Consider the following 24,267-nt stretch of genomic DNA (forward strand, 5'->3'; position numbering starts at 1 on the left):
ACTTCCCTGGACTTTCCCCTGGCCTAAAAGTCCTAAAACCCCTGGTCTGGTGGTGGGAAAGGCTATGTTAATTCAGCTATAATGTAGGCAGCCATATGGTAGGAGAAGAAACAGAGGGATTTTTTTTTTATTTTTTTTTTTTTTTTTTTTTTTTTTTTTTTTTTTTTAAATTAGATAAAGGTGGAGATACTGTAGGCTACAGATCCTACAGTGCCAGCTGGAAACTGTGCCATGCCCCTTGCCAAACTGCTGAAGCTTCCCTTTTTTGAGCTTTCTTCATCAGGCTTTTTACAAGTTCCATTTCCTCTAAGCACAGGGATAGTCCATCCCAATAATTGGGAAAACGAGTAGATGAGCCAGTAGACTGGCTTAGTTAAACAGGGAACTCATGGTTGGATCATTAAGCTTAAGAGATAGTGCTTAATGTTTGGTTTCCTACCTGCAGGGTGGTTACAAGCAGCCCCCCAGGGATCTGTTGTTAGGACCTAGATTGTTTAACGTCTTTATCAGTGACCTGGAAGAGGAGACAGACTCATTAGGTTTGTGAACACCAAACTGCAGGTGCAGTTGACCTGCGTGAGGGCAGGCTGCCATTCAGAGGAACCTGGGCAGGCTGGGGAATGGCCCAGCAGGCACTTCATGAAATTCAGCAAGAACAGATGTCTTTTGCAACTGGGGTGGACAAACCTCTGGAAGTGGTACATGCTGTGGACTGACTGGCTGGGGAGTATGGTGGGCCAGATGTGAGCCACCTGTGTGTCTTGGCAGGAGTGAAGGCCAACAGCATCCCAGGTGATACTAGGAGGAGCGTAAACCAGGGAATTAAGGGAAGTGATTGTTCCCCTTTGTTTGGCACTCATTAGACTGCATCAGGAATACGGTGTCCAGCTTTAGATGGTTTTTCCTGTACCACACTGGAAGAGGAAATGTATTGATCAGCTGCAGCGTGTTCAGTAGAGGCCACTGAGATGGTCTGGGCTGGAGCACCTCTCCTGTGAGAAGAGGCTGAGGGAACCGGACTTCTTCTGCCTGGAGCAGAGCTGGTTTTGGGGAGACCTAACACCAGCATGCTAGTACTTGAAAGGAGGTTATCTAAAAGATGGAGCCAGTCTCTTTACTTAAGTAGAAAGGTGGGAGAATGAAGGACAATGGTCATAAGTTGGAACAGGAGAGGTTTTGAATTAAAGAAAAAAATACTGTAAGAATAACTGATGGCATTAAGGGGGTTTTTTTGTTCTTGCTTTCATCTATATGAAACTTTTTTGACCCGTTCATAAACTTGCTGCATGTCTTCAGTGTTCAGGTTTACTTTCCTCTATCTTGCTGCTTGCCAGAGAAGTCTTCTAGTCATAACAGTTAGTAAAAGAGCTTCCTTCGTTCCCTGACCCATGGTGAACCAAACCACACCATGCAACTTCTGTGAGGGTATTTATTTTATCATTATTGGATAGCCAGTAGAAAATGCTGGAAATTCAAGATGCTTCATAAATTGGCCAAATCCTTAGGTTGAATGACTGCTTTGTTGTTAAGTTATTATGAAAAAATCTTTAACTACATCTAGGTTAATGTTGAATTCAAAAACACACGCTAACATTTCCAGTAGAAACCAGAAATTATTTAAAGAACACAAATACAGGAATGGAAGAGAGTATTAAAGTTAATTGATTTACATTGAGATTGAGTCTGGAAGACTTCCCTCTTGTATCCAGATGGTTTGCCATATTTTATTTCTGGAAGCCCACCTTGACAGGGATGCTGTCTTTTTGTGTTTTGTTCCATATGTAGTTAGTTCTCTTGGAAGCTCTTTGAATTTTTTCTTTTTTTTTTTCTTTTTTTTTTTTTTCAATGCTTGACTTTTTAAAAAGGCTGAAAGGCTGTGAACATGTTTAATCTCTCCTTTGAAACTTCTTAATTTATACTTAAGAGAATGTCTTCTGCTGTGCTAACACGAGTAGTGTCTTGCTTACTTGAAGGTGGAAATGCAATTTTGTTTTATCAGGTGTCATTTTTTATTATGTTTTTGTCCTGCTAGAAGCAATTGACGAAGGCTTAAAACTTCTTCCTTCTGTGCATGCTCACATGTTTGAAAATCTTTGAGAGAAATGTTATCTTCAACTACCTCATCTATCTATGTCCAACGTTCAGTAAATAACACACTTGTCACTAACATCTAAATGAGATAAACGTGTGTATCTCACTACTGGGTGTAGATCTGGGATAAGACATGGCAATAAATTACAGCTTTAGGGTGATAATGGATTTGAAGTGGTCTGTCCTTCAGGGATGCTGTGATGTTGTTTTCTCTTGTTTCTTTTGCAGCGTCTTTATTGCACCCTCTTTAGATGACTCTTAATTCTGTTTTTTGATTCCTGTCTCTCCCTGCTGCAACTTTACCAAACATTTTCTTGTTCACAGACAGAACCATCTGCTGCCATGTTTGTACAAAAACCTTTCTAGTCCAGGCTTGTTTCCTGGTCCGGCTAAAATATGTCTATCCCTAACACATCTTTGATTAGCTCCAACAGAACTGGGCCTAAAGCCATCTGCCCTGCCTCTCTTCTGGTTATGTGGGCAGTATCAGCTTTCTGATCATCACTTGGGCCTATAATCTGGGTGCTATTTCTGAATGGATGTGATTGAAAGGCCCTAATGAGATCTTTATCTAAATCTTTCAGATTCTTGTTTCATAGCAACTCTTAAGTAACTTACGTGCTCTTTACTTGTCCCTACAGCTAGAACTCTAGAGGTTTTCATCATCTCATTTTTCAGTTACTGCAGCATTCCTTTTCTCTGACTCCCTTTATATGCTTCCAGAATGATCTGCAAAGATATAAATGTAATGTTTGCATTCTTAATGTAAACGGATGTTCACTATCTCTTTCTTCCCCAGTTCATGAAAAATAGATTGCTTCTCTTTGTATCATACACTTTTATTTTCTGCTGGGTGGTTTGGCTCTCAATGGCAGCTGCTCTTGCCCATGCACTTAATGATGCAGCAAGTATCTCTTGACCTTTATCCTGAGCTGCCCATTCTGTTCAGAAATAATGTTGTCTATGTGTACTGGAAAATTAGCATTTTCCATTTTTTTTCTTCCTGAATTTCTTGTGGGGATTTCTGCAAGAATTTTAACAACACATAGGTGATGTTCCCAGACCGCTGGCCGTAATATTAGTCAGCAGTGCTATCTTTGTGGTTTGTCTGGGGGCTTTTTGTATTTCCTTGCCAACCTGAGGTTACAGGGGACAGTTTCTTTATTCTGGTCACAGTTAAGTGTGTTAGACTTTGATTTTTAGGCAATATTGCAATACAGATAAATTAGGAAAAGGTGGTCATTGTCTGTCTGTGTTTACAAAGGGAGAAAAAAATAATCAAGGCAATCTGAAAAGGGCAAGGTGTGCCTGAATGACGGAAATCTTGGTCAGCAGCTCCTCACAGCAGTCAGAAAAATGGGGCAAGAGTAGTAGATACAAGTAGGACAAGAGTTTGAAGGCAAAATATAAACCTACTTTGGATTGTGTTGAGATTGAGCTACCTGTAGATGAAATGAATTATCAGATATGAAGGAGACTAAACTGAGGGGAAAGTGTTTCGATGTATAATGTCAGATAAGTGCTGGTTAGTAGGTAACACTGCTGAAAGGGGGAAAAGTTGTAAGAATAGATAAGAAAATTGATGGGAAGCTGAAGTGTTGCAAGAGGCAGGGAGGGCAAAGAACACACGGGATCACAGCAGTTCAGAGGAGACTAGAGATTAAACAGAATCATCAGGGTGTTTTATTGCAGTTCTTGTTCACCTTCTGGAAATAAATTGGTTTTTGGCTTCCTGACAAGTCACGGTCAAACAGGAAGGGTGATATAATATGTGTTTTCTAGTGATTTGTGCTGTTTTTTTCCCCAAGGAGCAAGAACTTACCCACCTAGAAAAAAGTAAAGTTAGTTGTGTAGGATGATTCATGAGGGAAGCTGAGTATGATACGTAATGCTCATATAAAAATTTCCTCAACCTTGTATATTTACCTGTATTGTTGTGGATAGATGGTTTTGTCAGTTGTATTTACTACTTTATGTAGCTGCATCTAATTCATTGTGAATTGAAGTAGGAAATAAACCTTATCTACAGACAGTGATGTTGCTCAATGAATTAATTATCAGAAACTTATCAGCTAAAAGGACATCTGCAAAGGATGGCTTGTTGCAAAGCTTCCCATTAAGATGTAACTCTTACAGGAAGGAGTAAATAGTGTATTCTGATACGGTTTCCAAGATAACTGTAAATAGATGAATTAATTTTCTTCTCTTGAGTTAGAAGGTAGCTATGTATAGATCATCAGTTCATGTTGAACATATGGTACATCGCTCGAGCCTTACCACTGGACCTTTAAATGTAATTTCTTTGTGTCTTGATACAATTGTTCTGAAATTTTAATTTTAAAAGTTGCTTTTTAAAAAAATATGTAGAAGTGCTTCTCCTTTTTCCTTTTCCCCTCAGTTCTCTCAAAAGTGGTCATTTCATTCTGGTCCTCCTTTTGGACAAACAGAGCAAGCCCTATCTTAAGTGAGAACCAGTGTAGAAAATCTCAGTGTCACAGACGGAAGTCTCAGAATATTGTGTGATCAGTGGCAGCAGGCTCCAATAGAAAACCTTGGTCAGTGTTAACCATCTCTTTCCTTCTAACGCTGCAAGTATTAATCTGGATCTGTCTTCTCTAAAAAATGTTTCCCTGGACAAGTTTGAGGTGGATATACAACCTGGAGTTTTACACAGCAAAAATATAGTCTTATTGTTTGAAGAGCAATTTAAATGATTGTGACTGTTTAAAAACCAGAACATCTCTACTAACCCTAATTCTATATAAAAGATCTAATCTATTAAAAGATATTACTTATTTATAGTTCATGAACACTTAATGATTGCTTTTATGGAGAGGGAACCAATCAAGAGTTATTTCAAGAAATTAAATATTTCTGTATTTTGTACTGCATTCATACTTGAATGTGTGCCAAGGCAAAAAACTTGTTTAGTAATACAATTTCTATGCTAGAGCACACTTTAAGCTTTAAAAAAATAATATATTTTTTAAGTGAGCTTATTGTTGAAGTGCCATTGTTCTCCTTGCTAAGCGTTCTTGCTCAGAAGTTGTAAGGTCTTCGGCTATGCCTGAACACAGAATGCTTATTATTGTTAGTGCCTAACATCTGTTAAAGGAAAATCTGTTAATTTTGGAAGCTGATGGTTCATTGGTTTTATTCTTTGCTCAGTGAACCACTGCCTGTGGAAAACACTGGTGAAAAATGTTGCTTTTTTTCCCTTAAGCTCAAACTAAGAGCATGTACTTTGGGTAGTGCTTTTACACCCGTGACAAGGGACAGTTATGTCTGGCTGAAACTGTTCAAAGTGTGCACAGGCACAGCACAGCCTGTAAGGGTAAGGTGTAATGGAAAGTTTTCTTAGGTTGAGGCTTATGCCTTTTGCCTGTTGTCAGGAACTTATGCTTCTACCTGTTCATTTTGCTGCTTTGCTTATAGGATAGTTTTCTCCCCTTATTAGTGTTTCTATCTGCACTGGTTTCTGTGCAGGAGGAAAATCATATGACACCACGTGTGTGTTTTTCGGAGAGACAGAAGGGGATGGAAGGGGTTCCATTTAGGAGCCTGTCATCATTAATATTTCTCTTTGGTTTTCTTCTACAAAGCAGTAACTTTAGTCTTTAGGAGACTCTGTTTGGCTTCAGCCTGTTGTTAGGAGGCAGCAGAAGCAGCCTGGGAGGCTGAGAGTGAACTTCCAGGTCCTCCCCAAGCGCATTGAAATGATGCAGAGGCCTCCCTTGTAATCTCCCCCATTGAATCAGCGTCAGTTGGACACCCCATCCATTCAGAGCACAGCTTAGCTGACAGAGAGAGGGGAAAAAACAAACCAAACCAAATTAAGAATCACTACGACTTTGTCTCTTGTGGTTTGCAATGTCAGTTTTATTTCCTTCCTTGATGAAACAAACAGTATAATAACAAAGGAGTATTAATTACCATTGTCTTTTCCTGTGGAAAGTTTGGGAGTTTTTAACTGGGGAGTGTCTGTGAATGTAGCTTGTGAAGCAGAGAAGCAGGGTGAAATAATCTTTGGATTTATGTTCTTCTAGTCATTTAGTGTACCACAGGTACCATCCCTGTGTGCAATGCTGTTACCAAACCACAGAAGAAGTAATTAGTAGGCAAGAAACATTTGTTTTTGTGTTGCAATTTGCAGAGTCTGAAGAAACGTGTTTTCTCTGTGTGTGCATGTGCCTGAGTTTTGTGGTAATGATTATCAGTATTTAAAGAAAGATCAAAGTCATGTTCTTTCAAACCTCCCTGTGCAACTTAGACTTAGTGCATTTGTATTTGACTTCAGCTTTATCTATAAGTGGAAATATCACCTTTATATTTACTATTAAACATTAACTTGGAAAATAGTGTGTTCTCAGCAGCTATGAATTGTTATTAGCCCTTAAATTCAAGGAAGAACGTGAAATTCAGGTATATGCAAGGATAAAAAAGCTGCTTTGGGGGGTAAAATGACACTTTTTCTTTATTACATACAATCTTTCAAAATAGATCAAATTTGAGTTCGGCCCACGTGCCGAATTACTACCTTTTTGGATATGAAAAATATCCTTAACCCTTTGAGGTAAGAAAAAGGATGGGAAAGTGCTGTAGGAGTTGATATCTATATAAACTGTCTTTGGACAGTGAGGCAAATGAACTGTTAAGATTTAAAGAGCATAGAGGTTGTGTGAGGCAAGTACTCAGCAGAATTTCCTAGTTTGTTTTAATGAGAGAAAAGATGGGATTTAATAAGAATCATTGTGAAAATGACTGTCATGACTTATGTCAAACACAGCTATTAATTTCCAAGAGCAAAAAACAGTCATTGAAGGCAGGAAAACATCCTTCGGTTGTGCCACTGTGGAACTGAGACTCCTCATAAAGATTTTACTCTTCTCAGAGATATCCAGAATAGGATTGTGTGAAAATAAGACTCCAGCTATGTTAGATGCTTGGATTGATTTTTCATGGTATTTTTTTTATTCCTTCACTTTAATCAACGCAAGGAAAGTTCTAAACAACTTTTTATCTTCCCCCCACCCTCAGTTTTGTTGCTTTATAACTTCACTCCTATGTTGCAAAATGACAAACTAATCTTTATATCTTGTTTTACCTTAAATTCTGAATTAAGAGTTAGATGTAGCAAAATTGGAAATTTTGGAAAGTTCTCAAGTTGGTGTAGATTTAGTTGGGTTGACTTTGAAATTCTTACACTGCAATGTAATAACTGATTACATAGGGCAGTTTTGCTGTGCATTGAGGTACCCTTTGCGGTGATCCATCTTCAAGGTAGTATTCTCCATGAGTAGTTTTTATACTGAGAAGTAATACTGTAATTAATAATTATGGAAGTGCTTGCTAGTATATGGAAGCTTACTCTTTTGTTTATTTAGCAGAGTCATTAATGGGGAAAGGTAGAGATGTTATTTGCAGAATGCCAGTAGGGTTTGAGTTGCAAAGGAAGGATCTCAGAAGTTTAAACTTGTGAGCTGACAAGCGTTCTGAAATGTAAGATTGAAATACTGTCTTGGTTTTCTTTTATCTTTGTGAAAGTGCGGATTATTAATATTGTATGTAGAATCACAGTACTGATAAAACTGACTTGTTCAGGTAAGGTATCTTAATTTTTCATAGCGTCATTGAATGTGATTCATTTTTCGTTATAATGCAACCAGATTTACTCCTTATATGTATTCCAGAGAATACTTAAAACACCAGTGTTTTTTAACAATGCTAGTCACTTTTTCACTACTTAATCCATTTTCTTACATGCATTTGTGTTTGATCCCTGTTTTGAAATTTCACATTGTTTGGCCTTCTCTTCCACTGATTTTTATAAAATATCTTTATGGAGGCTTATTCTTGGTTTGGTATTTAGTGTGTTGAAGATTGTTCTATTATGATCATCTGTTACGTATCCCAATATAATGTGTATAAGTGTTTGTAATGTAAGTAATATTACATTTCTTAATGTAAGCATTTTAGTTATTACAGATGAAGTCCATTCTCTTCACATCTAAAGAAAGGAAAATGGATTACAGGGAATGGGTGTCTTCTCTTTTCCAGAGTTAGATGGGTGCGAGACTGTGAGGTCTATGCTGCTTAACAAATGAGCACACATTTGATCTTTCCTACATTGTTTTAAGACCGTGACACCAAGGCTTTTGAGATTTGGCTGTTAGCGGGTAATCACAGTAATGGTCTCTCCTATAGAGAGCAAATAGTACCCTGATGATTTTACTGACGCATTTGGGGAGGAAGGTGAATATGATCAGCTGGTTCAGTACTCGCATGAAAAACTAATTAAACTTTTTAATCCTACCTTTGAGGCATGTATTGGAAAGGTCCAAAATACCATGGGTTTTGGAGGGAGACATTTTGCTTATTGTCTGTTACTTTTGCTTATTGTCTATTCTGCAGTTTTTAAAATATGAAACTAATTTTTGCCAGGATAGAGTATAATCTTTGATATTTGACTAAACCTTTCAAAACCTTGGGCTTGGGGGTAGTTTGGGAAAGCTTTTATTTGGGGCATAGCATGCTAAGTGTATTTAACTGATATTTCTGTGAGAAGTTTGCAACTTGAGAGGCTTAAGTGATTAGTACATTGGGTTTACTTATTTTTGACTGCTTGGCCATGAATATTTGTGGCCAGTTACTTTTCATGACTTAGAGCCTCATAGGCTTCATGTAGCTTTACAAAGATTGTAGCTGATTGCCATCAGTCCCGTTCCACATCACATTTGTCGTTATACTTGATTTTCTTCCTTTTGCTGCTCTTCTGTTTTCTTTTCTTTTCTGATGTTACTCGTATATTCCTTGCAGTCTGGAACTAGGTTGCCTATGTTTTTGGGGTTTTTTGCTGCCGTTTGCTTTGTTGTTTGTTTGGTTTTTTTTTATTTGTTTGTTTGCTTGATTGGTTTGTTGCTTGTTTTTTTCCAGGGACACAGTTTCCAGGTTTTACAAGTCTTTGTAGCCTGTCATCTTGTTCCACTTCTACCAATGTCCTTTGTCGTTCTCCTCCAGGCTGCCTTGTTTAGTTGCTTTATAGTGGTTTCAAACTTTTAAAGAAAGTCTAAAATTTAAAAAAAAATAAATTTTTTTAAGCATCATGTACACTTATTTAGACTGAATCAGAACTAAACTGTCACAGGTGTTACCTGCCAGTTAGCTGACACAATAACAAATGTATTTCCAAGATGACAAGACTGAACTTTCCTGTAACGTGGTGAGTTTTAGGTACTTGACAGTATCTGGCACAGTGTACACTTCTCCAGCTACCCAGATCCTTGATTAGTACTGTGAATACTACACAGTGTTCATGCAACACTTATTTTGTGTAATTTGATAAGCTGTTTATTATAAGTAAACGGCCTTGTCTGTTAAAGTAATCAATGAAATAGTCATATGCACATGAGAATTCATTATGTTCTTTAAAAACTAATTTCTGAATGAGAATGCTAATATGAAAAGCAGATGATGCCATAGTTGTGTCTGGCACCATGGAGTGACAGTATCACTAGTCGCAGGTTGATGCTGATTGACTCTCAGCTGAATCCTCGCCCAAGTCATGGGTGGCTTAAGACAATAGTTTTCTTGATAGCTGTTTTGTATGACAAATGCACTTTTCTTTCTAAATGCCAGATCCTCCTTTCAGTTTTGTATAATGATTTGTCTCCCAGACTATTGGGAAGAATGAAATAGTTCTGCCTCTGTGGATTTTCATTCTCTTCCTATAGAGCAGCTGTGTTTTCTATACTGTCTTGTGAGTATATGCTAGACCCTTGTAAGAAATAGTTACATCTACAATTCTAATACTGTGCTGTAATCGTGGCAGTAATTAGCTAGAAAAACAGTTTGCTGATAACTAGAAGCTTTTGAACTATATCACTGTTACCATCTGGTTGTACATACAGAATTTTCATTCAGTGAATGCATACATGCGTATTTCCCGCCCAAAAAATAATAATAAAGGTTGTTGTGTCTCCTGATAGAGCTTGCTAAATTCTATTCTTATGCCCTTCTCTCCAAAAGCATAGTTGCTTTAACTTTTATCGTGTCATGACAGCAAATGCAAAGGTATGGCATCTTTCTTTCCTGTAATGAAAAGATGTTTTCTTTCTTAAAAAAAGAAATTTTCTTTTTAAAATTATTTTTGTTAATGATTGGTTGTTGTAGCTGACATGAACATCTATCCCCAACTCTGATTTGAACATGTTGAGTCCCAATAAGAAAGAAGACCTTCTGGCTTGTTTGTTTTGGGGAGAGAGTGTTTGCTGTTTCTTGTAACATCAAAGTAAGGCTTCAATTGACATAATTGCAAAAATTTAGTAATTGTCTGGGAAATAATTATCCATGAACTATAGTTAATCATAACCAATGGTACCAGTGAGATTTTTTCCATAACATGTAAGTCATTGATGCTATCTCTCTAGACTTTCATGCCTTTTGCCTTAATGAAAAGAGGGGGTGAGAGGGTCTTTAAAACCCATTATGTAATTTGTGGAACAGTTAATAAAACACTCTCGGTTTTAAAAGGTCTGTTCTGTAAATGAGCTATAGTCTGGAAGTGTTATATGTGCAAAGCAAAACAAGTAGCTAAAAAGCTAACAATCTGAGAACTGAGAAAAAAGGGAAGAGAGACAGGTCACCTCCATGTCTCAGAGAACTCCAAGGTGTAGAGTTGGTGAGCAGTATGTGCTAGCTGTCTTGACCATGTGTGCTAAAATCATGAGAGCAGGAAAGTTTGGATTTGGAATACGGATTTAAATCTAAATTAAATCTAAAATTATTTTATTCTAGCAAAAGTCACAATGTATGAGGAGGAAAGCCTTGGTTAATCCTCCTATTGCCTATGTATTTAGAGTCAAACAAATTAGTTCAGGGAAGTATTACTAATTCTTCTTTGTTTTAAAGGTAAGAATCATAGATCACTTTGGGGAGCTTTCAATAACATACCTCTGTAGTTGTCCATACATAGTGTTTTGTAAACCATAATTAAGATGCAAGTTATAACACATGTTGCCCCGGATTCACAGAGGGGATCCTTACTCACTGCTTTGACACAGAGCAGATGGCCTGGTAGAATGTGGTTGTTGATGCGGTGAGAGCTGAGCACCCTGGCTGGGGTTGCTTATAATCGCTACCGATTAAAAGTCTGTAATGCCTTCAAGAAGGCATCACTGTTCTCCCCTCCTGCTAAGGGTTAGGGAGATCCTAGACCAAGGTGATATTTATGCTTAGAAGGTGCCTGAATATCAATTGGATCTTAAATTTGTGCTTCTTATATCTGAAGGGTGCCTATAGAAGAGCTGGGGAGGGACTCTTTGCCAGGAAGGGCAATGATAGGACAAGGGGAAATGGTTTTAAATTGGAAGAAAAAAGATTCAGATTAGATATCAGGAAGAAATTTTTTACTATGAGGGTGGTGAGACACTGGAACAGGTTGCCCAGGGAAGTTGTGGATGCCCCATCCCTGGAAGTGTTCAAGGCCAGGCTGGATGTGGCCTTGAGCAACCTGCTCTGGTGGGAGGTGTCCCTGCCCGTGGCAGGGGAGTTGGAACTAGATGATCTTTGAGGTCCCTTCCAACCCTAACCATTCTATGATTCTACGCATATTTCTATCTAGATAGATTTTTCTGGAGGACTAGAATGAAGCATCTTTATGTAATTTGGTGCTTTTTGTGTAGACTCTGGGCATCCAAGACAAATGAAGAAAGGAAAAAGATATTAAAAGTGTGCTCTCTAAAAAGCTTTTCTTGATAACATTTTTTTTCCTCTCCTCACTAAAATCTAATTTTCTTTGAGGAGAACTCTTTTCGTGGATGAAAAAGGTTAAGGTTCCTTGCCAGGCAGATGAAGTCGGCTTTGGAAGCTGCTTGACTACTCTGTGATGGCAAGTACTTCACAAAACCATGTGGTAGACATACAGGGATGCTGCATCAGGAAGTTGCTCAGGAGGCTAACAGCTGGTAAATTGTATGTTTCTGACTCTGTAGAAGGCTTAACAATACCAGAGAAGGAGGAGACCGAAATGAAAGGGCAGCTTGAACTGTTTTAGTCATTAGTGAACAGTCTGGACGTGCTACTGCTCTTCATGATGGAAATAGGATAAGAATTGCTATTAGGCTGCCAGGTGGTTGGGAGAGCTCAAGCACTTGACTAACATGCAGTAACAGAGAAAGGTGGATAAGCTGCGCCTTTCAGTATTCAGCAGTCACTGCAGAGCACAATAAATAACTCGATCAGACCTTGTTTGGATATCACTCCATTAACTTCAGTCAGATGACATCAGCAGGCTTAGTAAGGGAATGAATTAGTGCCATAATGTTTAAATAGAACAAAAACATGTAAGCTTTATATAAACATGTCTTCCACTTTTGTTGAACATTAAGGGTAACTCACTGAGGAAGGAAAAAATGGAAATTAAAGAGTGTTCATTATTCTGTGCTGAGAGGTACAGGCATAGGTCAAGGTCAAGCTGTTTGCTCTTGAAGAGTTGTATTCTGAATAAATTGGCATCAGCATCACAATCCTTGATCTCTTATCGCATAATTCAGTGTTTTCTGTGGGCTATTTTAGGAGGAAAACAATAAGAAAAGGTTGTGTTCTCATTCATATCTGAGTTGCTTCCTTTCGCTAGAGTAAACGAGATCTACGGTCATTGAAACATCCATTTTGATTAAAATTTAAACTATCTTTTGCATCAGAGACAAAAATATATAATGCCCTGTCTCTTGCCTTTAGTTATCACAGCTCAGTGATTTACATAGTGCTTTGGAATGGCAAAACTTTGGCTGACTGCCATGATACACAGTAAACCCAGAGAAGCTAGGAATCAGTAGCTAATAATAAAAATTTAATTTTATGGTATTTCCACCCAAGTGAACTGAAATACATCTCTAAGTTAAGGTGAAACTCTTTGCCTCTTTCATGTCTTAAAAGATATTTAACACTTTTTCAGTTTTGTTTTTGACACACTGTCTCAAGGCTTTAAAATTTTAAAATTTAAATTTTTAATTTTCTCAAGGTTAAAAATTTAATACTTTAGTTCTGACCAAGATACAAAATCATAGAAGGTGAGCAGAGTCCCAAAATGACTCAAGAGTGAGGAGCTGCAAACTTAACCTCCTGTTGCTGGCATTTCCATTGGGATGTAAGTCCTGAAGAATTTTAGGGAAGTTTTTGTTCTTTTGTTTTTTGGGTATTTTGGTTTTTTTGGTTGTTTTTATTTTGTTATTTACACATTGTTCTCATTAATAGCTTAGAGCTGATTATGAGGGGACTTTAGGGGACCAAGTCACTCTTTATTTGTCTTTAGGGAGTGACTTTCTTTTTTCCTAGAATGTTTCAAGCTGTATCTAGTATAAATGGCAAATAGTATTTATGGTAGCTGTAATCCTTTACTTAGTTGCAGTGTGGTTTTTGTACTGCACAGTAAACTGCATGAAAACCATGTAATACAACAGTTACTACAAGAGAAAATAAAATAGAAGACAAAATTGGATTCAGAAGGTTGTTCCCTTGCTCTTCCATTATTTCTCGTCTGCTGCAAATCGGGCTATTTTTGTGCTTGGTCGTCACTGTCCCTTTTTGGGGGCCTGAGGAGTAGCACGTTTTAAAAATCAGCTTTGCACTGGAAATTAATTTGTTTCTGAGGAAAAGTATCATCTCATGAATCTTTATGCTGTCATAAAGAACTACAGGGTGCACCTTTTATTTCCAAGAAAGTAGGGTGGGTTTAATTTTTTTCCTCATTTAAAATAAATGCATTTTTTTCTTCATTTAAAGATCTTCCAAGGAATTTTCTAAATGGTCTATGTTACTTGTATCTTTTTTTGTGAAAATCAAAAAATGAATAGATTTGCTAACTTACGTGATCCTTAATGGCTGTTCCTGTCTTGCACAGTAAAAGTGGGAGCAGGGGGAAGAGCAATGGACTTCTGCAGTAAAGATTAACTCAGGAATGCAGAGAGCCCAATATACGTTTATTATGCTTAAATAACTTAAAATGAGAAATCACTTTTTAAGACTCCATCTCAAAAAAAAAATCCCAAAAACCAACCCTAAAACAAAACCTTGCACTTGTCTCTCCTGAAAATTAGCACGTGGAACTAGATGATATCCATGACCATGTGCTGCTTGTGATTGTCATTGTTCTGATTATCTCTAGTTAATAGCAGCTCTCGTGGAATGTCCATTTTTCCTGTATTTTTAACACTTTCTTTGTGTTCATTTTTTTTTTTTCTTGGTGAACGTCATTTGTGGTCAAATTGAAGCTGATGTTTGTTTTCATCTAAGCTGTAACTGAAAGATTACTTTCAGCTTTGTCTGTGGTCTCACTGACCTATTCTGTTTATAAAAATTGTAATACCTCCAAGTCTAGGTATATTGTACATGGTTTTTGAAATTTCCATTATGCAGCAGGAAACTCAGTTTTCTGCTTTCTGCTAGTGTACAAATAAAGAATTCAATATACTCTTCCTTGCCCATCATTAGTTTCCTTTTATTCAATGTAACCATGGAACACCTGCATCTGAAACTTACAAGATTGTGGGTTAAATCAAATTGAGCCCCACAAAATTGGTTAAAGATAGGAAAAAATAATCAATTGGAGATTAAGAAGGAGTGGAGGATATCTTTCTGCCCCGAGGATTTGGAAAAAGCAGCTACATATGGAACTGGTTCCTTGGAATTATATTTTCTCCTTTGTTAGCAGCGGTAGTATTCACTTTCAAACCTGAAAGGTTAAGGCATTTCACAAAACAAGCATTCACAAACTTTTTAAAGATGGCCTTGAACTGTCCTAAATAATATTTTAAAATATTATGTAAATTCTCTATATATTAGATCAAATGTTATGTTATATCAGAATTAAATCCAAATTTAAGTAAGTGCCTAGCATTTCCATTATTCACGGTTGCGTAGTGAACTTCTGTTTTAAATACCAGTTGGCATGAGAGGGTGTAAACAAGGTGATGGGCTTATCCAAGGGCAGCTCTTGATAAGAGATGGCAGGACAGTACCACAGATGGTACGTGGTGATTTCACTTTTAAATTCTGGAGTCCAATGTTGGGATGCATGTCAGTAGACGATATTTTTAGGGAGATAGAGATTGAAAAAATAGACACAGACACCTTCTTCTCTCTCCTACTCACATTCTTTCCCACTTCAGAAAGAAAACCTGGAATGCTCTTCTCTGCTGTTATTGTATGTATGTTCTGAAGAAGTTACACAAAAGCCTGTGTGAGTTCCTCCTGAGAGCAAAAGCTCTAAAACATCGGAGTTATCAAACCAGCTCGCTGTGGCCGTGCTCACCAGAGCTAACCAGTTCATTCTGCAAATGCAAGCTTCTCATGTGGGCATTGCCATTTGATGCAGTTTTGTTATTTTTTTCCACCCTTGTGTTTTGAAATGACTGGCTCAGCGTGGTACACTGAGTGCTAAAATGATCTCTACCAAAATTCCGTGTTAACATGAGTCTGTCAGTTTCTCTGTTTTGTGTTTTAGTCACTTTATTTCCAAGTGAGAAGACACTTACTCCTCTAGCACTGAGTTGAAAGGATACACTTTGAAAAGAGCAAGCTTGAACACCACATGGTTAACTCTTTCTGCCATTTTCGCTACCCATTTGTATTTAAGCTCAGTTCTAAAACATGGTCTTACCTATGTTGTAGTTTACACAATGCAGTTATGATGGACTTGGACAATTCTGGACAATGTAAGAGAGATCTATTTTGCATGTGCTCGGTGAAACTGCCTTGTCTCTGGCTAGTGAGTAATCGGAGTATGTCTTTCTTGGAACCTTTTCTATCAGAGTGGATTCACTTGGGGGCCAGCAGGAGACAGGTTAATTCTGCACCATACCATTGAAGCATGCACCTGGGATACAGTAGACAAAATTCCATTTGAGCTGAGAGGACCAGATACCCAAATCCTTGCACTATTTCAGGTAATGGAGTGCCTCCATTATCTCATACTGCTGAGAGAGAAGTTACTCCTGGGGGGTCATTTGTGGCTCGAATTTATCAAATTATTGGGAAGTCTTTTGATGATAGTATGTTTCAAAAAAAGGTTATTCTTCTTTTTTACTTTCTTACTAAAACTGACTTTCACTGAAAATTCTTAACTAGTTCCAGCTGACACTTTGATGTGTTGTATTCACCCCCCTCCAAAAAAAAAAGGGGAAAACTAGCCTTTTCCCAGGAATGCTAATAGTCAGGATAGCAAAGGAAACAGTACGTAAATGCCACTGGAATCCATTGTATTCCTCTGGTTATTTATGATAGTATCTGTATTAATTTAATTTGAAGAGCAATGTCTCGTAGACATTTCTTCTTAAAAGATAACCCTGGAACTCCTAGAAGGATATTGAAGAATATATTACCATTGTTCCTGTGTTATTTGAACTGAAGTGAGGGAATGGCTGAAGTGTGACCAAGCACTATGATTTTAAGTTCAAGAATGTCCTGGTTTCCATAGAAACAGCTAGTTCTATCGTAGCTACTGAGTTAAATGCTTATAGGATTTTGCTTTTTCCTCCTCTAAATAAAATTTGATTATGCTTCATTTTGGTTTTGTCTTTCCCTTCACTTCAAACTTGTCTGGAATTCGCTAGCTTAGTTTTTATCAGTGCAAAGTTGTCTTAGCCACTCCTTGTTTGAAGAAAGAAGTTGCCCAAAAAAATGTATTTATTTCTCTTTGTAATAATCTAATGAGTATGTCATTGAAACTGGCTATTGAGTTCACCTTAATGTTGAATAGGGTGATGTGAGGTGCTGTCGTGCTTTCATGGGGTCACAAGTGATGTGGCTTTGAATGAGTTACGCAGGTCTGTCAGCCAGCTGGCAATGGAACTTCAGAGCTTTGATCAGTCATATTGACAATTTATGTTACTTCTCATGTTCTCCTCGTATTTATTTTTTTTTCTGATACAAAGTAAATTTCTTATAGGTGCCAGGTATTGTAAGGGTACAGCAAAGCCCCTTTGTGCATCTAAAAGCTTAATAGAGGAGTTCTGAGTGTTGCCAAATGGAAATTTTGGGTGTTTGGTTGAGGAAGTGCTGTTACGTTACCTGTATTCCCTATAAAGTATCTGTTGAAAACTGGTGTCTAGAAGGGTGATTCATAAGAACTGTAGTTTTATTTATTTTACCAAGTGACTCTTGAACAAGAGTCCAGAACTAAGGATCTCTTCGCTTATGAGAACGCTTGCATCATTGAGCTATAGATTTACCTGTAAGGGAGCAAGAAGTATGAGTAACATAAGAAAGTATCTTGGCCCCTCCACATGCTAGTTTCTTGGCCAAGGAGGTGGTAACGCTATTATTCTAGATGTATCTCTTAAATTCTCAGAAAGCTCTGGAAATCTTCAGAAGGCTGCTTGGGAAAATGACATTGGATCCAATGATCGTGAGCTGATACAGTTAAAATCAAATGGAAGAATAAACAAAGTAGGAGTGTACATAAAGGCTTCGGATTTCAAGTGGGCAGATGCTGATTAAACTAAGTGTACTAAGTTACTACATCAGAAGAATTTGTCATCTTGATGTTTCTTCAGACTGATGACATTAAAGGTATAAAATACTTGTGTGCTAGATGAGTGAAAGGATGGAGAGAGAGAGACTGAATTTGACAGATGAATAACTACCTCAAGAAGGATATTGAGAGGGAACAGAGAAGAAATAATGGATTAAAATTCACAACACATATTTACCAAGTTAGATTATCACAGATTCATCAGGCAATTTTCTTTGGAAGGAGAGTGTTTTTCAGATGAAGGAAATGCAGAAGAGACATAATCTGTCTGGACAGAGAGATAGTTGGTGTTGCATAGGAAAAGGATTGCTTTAGAAAAGCAGAGTTTGATAGTGGGACTCGGATGGAGAAGATGGTAAGACATTGTTCAATGTGGAAGTGTCAGGCTGGCAGTTATGTTTAGTGGAATTCTTTAGAGATTAATTTTGGAACTAGCTGTTTTTCTAGTGTTTTCATTTATGCCACCAACACAAGGAAATTCAGTGTGCTGATGAAATTTGTTGATGATGAAAATTTGGAGGCACCAATAGTATAGAAGACCATGGTGTTGTATGGAAAAGATTGGATTATCTTAAAGAATGAATTATTAGGAACAACAAAATTAATCGTATTAATATAAAAATATCTTGTATGTCATGGGTAGTTAAAAGCAACATTTTGTACTGCAAGTTTGAAGGCTTATGTCATGGAAACAAGTGGACTAGAGAAAAGCATTGCAAGATTGATGCACTGCAAATGTGAGATGGTTGTGCTGATCGTATGGAAAATGGGAGAGGTGTTTGCAGTCAATTTGAGATTTTAGTATCATTTTGTAAATTCCTGAAATATGTATCATTCTGATTGCATACTTCAGCAATAATGAATCAAAACTAAAGCAGATGCAGATTAAAGTGAATTGTAGAATTGTTCACTTTGGAAAGGACCTTGAGAAATTTTCTAGCCCAACGTCCTGCTGGAAGCAGGGTCACCACTGAGTTCAGATCAGGTTGCTGGGGGCTTTGTCAGTTGGGCCTTGAAAACCTCCAAGGACAGAGCTTCCAAAGCATCTCTGAGTGACCTCTTCCACTGCTTTGATGCCCTCAAGGCAAAGCCTTTTTCCCATATCACAGTTCAAAGCATCTTGTTTCCATGTATGACTGTTATTCTTCTGTCTTGGACCTGTAGAGAGGTGGTTGTTTTGGTACTTTAGGCATAGGAAGGCTGCTAATAGGTGCCCTCCAGGCTAACCAAGCCCAATTTCCTGTAACCTCTGTTGATGTGCTTCAGAGCTTTGAAGACAGTGATCACACCAAGGGCCAGCCTATTAATGAGGAAAACCTTTGCTTGTTTATTTTAGTGAAGTGTTTCCTTGTCTGCAGGTGCAGAAGAAAGACATCAAAACCCCAAGGGAGGGAAACCCTATCATAACTAAAACACAAGGTAGACCTGGCATCAATGAATATAATCTGGCCAAGAGTGCACTTATGCTGGGAATGAGAAGGCGGCTCCATTCGATGGGACAGTTAAGTCTAGAGCAACCTTCCAGGGAGTATAAAAACTGAAATTCTTCATTATGCTCAGGTGAATACATTTCCAGAAGGGATTATGCGAGATGATACATCTACTTTAGGAGGGGACTGGAGTCTAGAACCTGCAGGTCCCTGCTGACTTGGCTTGGGTACTGCTGCTTTTTCACTTGGACTGTTGTTCAGGGTTGGTTCAACCTCTTACATGAATCTAGTGGAATTAAAGTGTACTGCGTGGTGCTGTGAGGTTTCTCTTTGGCCTGGAGTCATTAAGAACCTTTGCATGTTTGGAGAACAAACTTATTTCTTACAATTATGAACTTGGACTAGGAAGTAAATGTATTGGATTGTGAGAAATGAAACTTCAGTCTGTATTTCTGACTGCTCGTTGCATCACTTTCCCTTCTGGTCTGTTGTTAAATTCAATTTCACATTAGGAAAAGTGACGGGGAAATAGTCTTGTGTATGCATTTTAATCTTAATCATTTGAAGAAAAGCAGTGTTTAAATTTGGGATTATATAGCATGTGGTGAGATGACATTATTCCTTCTCTGCATTTTAGTTCTAAGATGGGAGGAATCTTAAGGTGCTTCTGGAACATAAAACTGATAACAAAATAACTTGTCCCACTGAATAGAAGGGAAGTCACTTAAACATCAAGAAATGAGAGATTTACAACCTACACAATGTTTTTGATGTTTAAGTGGCTTCCCCTTTATTTAACTTTAGCTGTGACATTAGAAGCACTGTGGCACTAAGGCATTTTGTTGTTAGGCCTTAAAGAATGAACAACACACTCTGGTGCAGATGCCTGTAACAAACAAAACACAACTTATGCTGCATCTGCATGTACGTGACCCAAATTTCTGTTCCAACAGTTGTGGTCACAGTCGATAGTACAATCTTTGCTTTTTTTTTTGGTTTGTTTGGGGTTTTTTTTGGTTTACACTATATAATCTACACTGACATTCTTATTGTGTATGTGATGCAAGTGCTGGGGTAGTTCCTGGAGCAGTACTGGTGAGGTTGGAGGTGGGTGGGGGGATGGGGACAGCAGACAAGGTTTGCATGCTTGAGGTCACAGACAGAATGGGCTATTATGTAAGCAGGCAGAGGGGAGGGATGTCCTCCACAAATTGTATTTAATCCCACTTCTGATACCGTGGCTCTTTTTAACTGCTTTCAGGAGTAACATTGCAGTAGGTGCTACAGTGCAGAAGTGTGAGGATATGTGTCTGCTGAGGGACTATCAGTTTGCTGGGGCAAAAGGCTGGAATTCCCTTTGGGAGCCTAAAAAACAAATAATTCAGGACGGTCATTGTTATGTCACCTGTGGAAGGGCAAACTTGTCAGGGCCACAAGGGCCAGTCATGACCAAGACTCTTTTGACAAGAATAGGTGGAGGAGCTTTAAGCATACAAGGGGTACAGATGCAACTTCCTTGCTAACTTTTAACATACGAAATAGGATACAGGGTAGATAAGAGCACTAGGAATCCTTTCATAACTGGAAAAATTAAGATTTGCTGCTTTTGTGTCAGAACTTCTCTACTTAACCCAAGATTTTTTTCCTGTACTTTCCTTTGAGTAAATGCATATACCCACGTGCTCTTTTTTTTTTTTTTTTTTTTTTTTTAATATATATTAGCATTTTGCCATAAAGGTTTGTTTCAGATCCCCTCTAGTCTGTTTGATGTGGGATTCTCAGCCTTGCAGAATAAGTAGTACAGCAGTTGCGAGCCATTACATTTCTCAATGCTCTTGCAGGGAAGGAGATTAGACTCTAAATTTAAGGGCAGGTTTTGGGATTCTTTGCTTCAAACCCTTTGAGCTAGTGTGATGTGCAACTCAAAACTAAGATTTCTTCAAGCCAAGATTAAGAAATATAAATAAAAAGTATATATATATTATATATATACAAGTGTGTGCATATATATATAGACAAACATGCAAACTAAATGTGTCAGTGGCATGCTGTACTATAAATAAGAAAATACTTTAACCTTTTATTAGAGCAGCTGTTTCCTTGCACTTGATGCAACATCTGCTTGACTGATTTAAGGATTTATTTTGGGCTTCTGCTGATATTTGGTGATATTCTTTTTTTTTTTTTTTTAAATGAAAATATTCCTCCTGCATTTTACGCATACTTTGTAGTATATCCTGTAAAATTATTAATTTGTCTTGATATGCCTTTTATATTTTATAGTAAGACTATAAAAAATGCTCTTTAGCAACAAAACACTTGAGCACTATTGTTATCCCTCTTGGGGAGGTGAGGGGAAGGAAGGAACTAATGTTTTTTCACTTTTTACCACGCTGTTGCTTATATTGGTTTGACGTTAGATATAAACTGCAGAAGTATGACTTAATTAAATTTTCCAGGAAGCCAAGTTAGTTCTGGTTATTTCTTTATGATACTCTCTTTTCTGTATTCACTTTAGTGTGCCTGGTAGCCTCAAACCTCAGTAGTGAGAGTAAAAAGAAATGTGTCTCCTTAATGTTATGCTAGCTGAAGAATAACTTTAGTTCTATATTAATGCTCTGCTCTAATCTTATTTTAAGTGCTGAGCAGCGCTAATCTTCTGGGTTTTTTTAAACCCTCTCCTTGTAGGATCCAAATCAGATAGCTCAAGGGAGCTGATGGTTTGATGATATGTCTACTGCCTAGGGAAGTGTTAATATCTTGAAAACAGGTAATCCCCACCACAGATAAACTACACACAGATGAAGGAAAAGAAATCCTTAGGTTTTAGATATGATGGGGCTTTGAGCAACCTGGTCTAGTGGGAGGTGTCCCTGTCCATGGCAGGGGATTGGAACTAGATGATCTTTAAGGTCCCTTCCAACCTAAACCATCTATGATTTAGATAAACTGCATAAAAACAGAGCTGAGGGACTGCTTAGCCAGAGGGAGCAAGTGAAGAGGGGGGGGTCTCAGGAGCCAGTTAGAGGAGGGGAAATGGATGTGGGGGAATTCAAGCGAGAGGCAGGAGGGCTGATGGTAGAGAAGCTCCTCTCCACTAGTGCCTAGAGCAGGCACTGGTTGGTTTGTTTGTTTTTTAAACAGGCGGCCCGTTCCCAAGTACAAAGCAGTCTGTGACGCAGTCTAAACCTCCGAAGTTTTTGGCAGTGTGTTGGTTGTGTAATGAGATGCATTAACGCTTAAAGGATAATTAAAGATAATGAGGTATAGTGAAAGTGGATTGGAGCGCAGCACACTATGCCTCTGAAAGCTGGAGCGTGGCAAGCTGACTTTAGATGAAAAGAACAGATTTTCTACATAGACATTTTTATAGCTTCATCTAAATGTGTACACAGTAACTGATGTAGTGCCATATTTCAAAGTGTTGGTTAAATAGGAGAAATTAGGATTTAATAGAGGAATTGTGACTGTGTTACGGGCCTGACAGTAAGGTCCTCACTGAAAGGTGGGGGAAACCAGCTCAGAGAGAGCTTGTTACTGGCATCGTTACGGGTAAATTGTCAGATCAGTCTTACGTTTCCTGATTCATTTAATGACAAAGGTACATGTAACGGGATCTTGCTGCTAGAGTTTGTTGATGACATGAAGTTTGAAAAGTGGTTTAAATGTAGAGAGAAAGAAGTGTTACAAAGAAATTTTGGAGGGGGAATTCATAGGCCCTGGGCACAGACATGGGGGAAATTGGAAACATCTTTGTGGTGCAGAATGCTTCTTTCCACCTAACATCCATCCTTTCCCTGGGAGGGATGGAGTAATAGGAGTGGGATGAAATCTGGAGCCTTGTGCTTTAGCACATTACAGCCAAAATGTCAGTTATAAGCTTGGAGGCTGAATAATTGAAAGGATCACAGTAGACAAGGGTACGAAGACAAATGAGATGGTGCAGTTATGAAGAAGGTATCTGTGCTCTTGGGACACGGTCACAGAAGATGTTTCCAGTAGACAGAGGAAATGACTGGTGGGGTTATACAAACATTTGGTGAGACATCATTTAGTATGCTTCAGAAATAGTCACTAGTTTTGAGGAGAAAAGAGCCAAAATTAAAATGTGCAGAAACAGGCTCCTGGGATGAATGGGGAAATGGGTATTTTGCTAGACAAAGCTTGCCTTGGGTACTCCAACTAAAGAAACTATATATTAAGTGTTGTCTATACATACACAAGTGGAGGCAGCTAAGGGGGGAAGGGAGCTATTTAAACTGAAAGACAATATAAGCAAAATAACAAGTGGACATAATCTGGCCATTGCTAAATTTAGGCATAACGTTTTGAAGTTGTAATTGATTGCAGTAGTTTTGGGAGGATAGCAGGTTTGGGGAGTAAAAAGGAATAGTGGAACTTAGTCTACTTTTTCTGCTAAATCTTGGTGAGATTTGAAAAGAATTCCGTAATCATTCTGGAAATATCAAAGAAAATGGAACTTTAAGTTTTACAGCCAGATGTGTTCTGAATTTTATGAATAATTGTCTTTGACTAAACAGCATTCCTGCAGCTTCTGTCCTTTAAGGGTTTTTTTTGCGATTTCCTGGTATGCAGCAATACTCTTACAGTGGCTGTGGTGCCTTCTCAGAGACAGCTACTGCTTGGCTTCTTTCCTGGGCTAATTGCAGAACTTGTTATTTTCTGAAGGAAGTTAGCAGGGGGACAGGGAAGGGAACCCAGCCCTTTTGTGCTAACTCTTTTTATCCTTGCTACACTTTGAAATAGAGACTGAATTGCTTTTTTGGAGGCATCCTTTTCTTCATTGACCTTGAAGTGCGTGGGATGATAAAGATTGTAATTTGGGTACCTCCATTAGGTGCTTAAAGACAGGTGGGATGAATCCAAGCCAAAGCATTCAAGAGAGAACAGGCAATCTGTCTGGAGAGCTTCTGAAATAAATAGAGAGTCGGTAACTGAGGCAGGGCTGTTATGTTGTGGATACGATGATGTGCTGAGATTTTTGACTCTGAAGAAGTCTTGAAAACTTGAGCATCGCTGTGAATTTTTCCTTCTGCGTTTGATCTAGAAAACTTTTTACTGAATTCCAATAAGGAAAGTTTTGTTGCAACTCAAAATGAGAGCCGTAGTTTGAGAGCATGACTTGGAAAAAAGGGTCTAAGTAGTTAATATGCTAAAGTCTTGCTAAAAGTTGATGCAATTTAGGCTTGTAAGCCA

General features: G+C 38.1%; 1 protein-coding gene across 1 annotated transcript in view; it reads left to right on the forward strand.

The window, feature by feature from the left end:
• UBL3 (ubiquitin like 3) overlaps positions 1–24,267 on the forward strand; it is a 60,918-nt gene that overhangs the window by 24,745 nt on the left and 11,906 nt on the right. The gene's annotated exons all lie outside the window — the stretch shown is intronic.

Source organism: Calidris pugnax, unplaced genomic scaffold (genome assembly GCF_001431845.1).
Source record: "Calidris pugnax isolate Ruff unplaced genomic scaffold, ASM143184v1 scaffold20, whole genome shotgun sequence".
In the NCBI taxonomy this organism is placed as follows: Eukaryota; Metazoa; Chordata; class Aves; order Charadriiformes; family Scolopacidae; genus Calidris; species Calidris pugnax.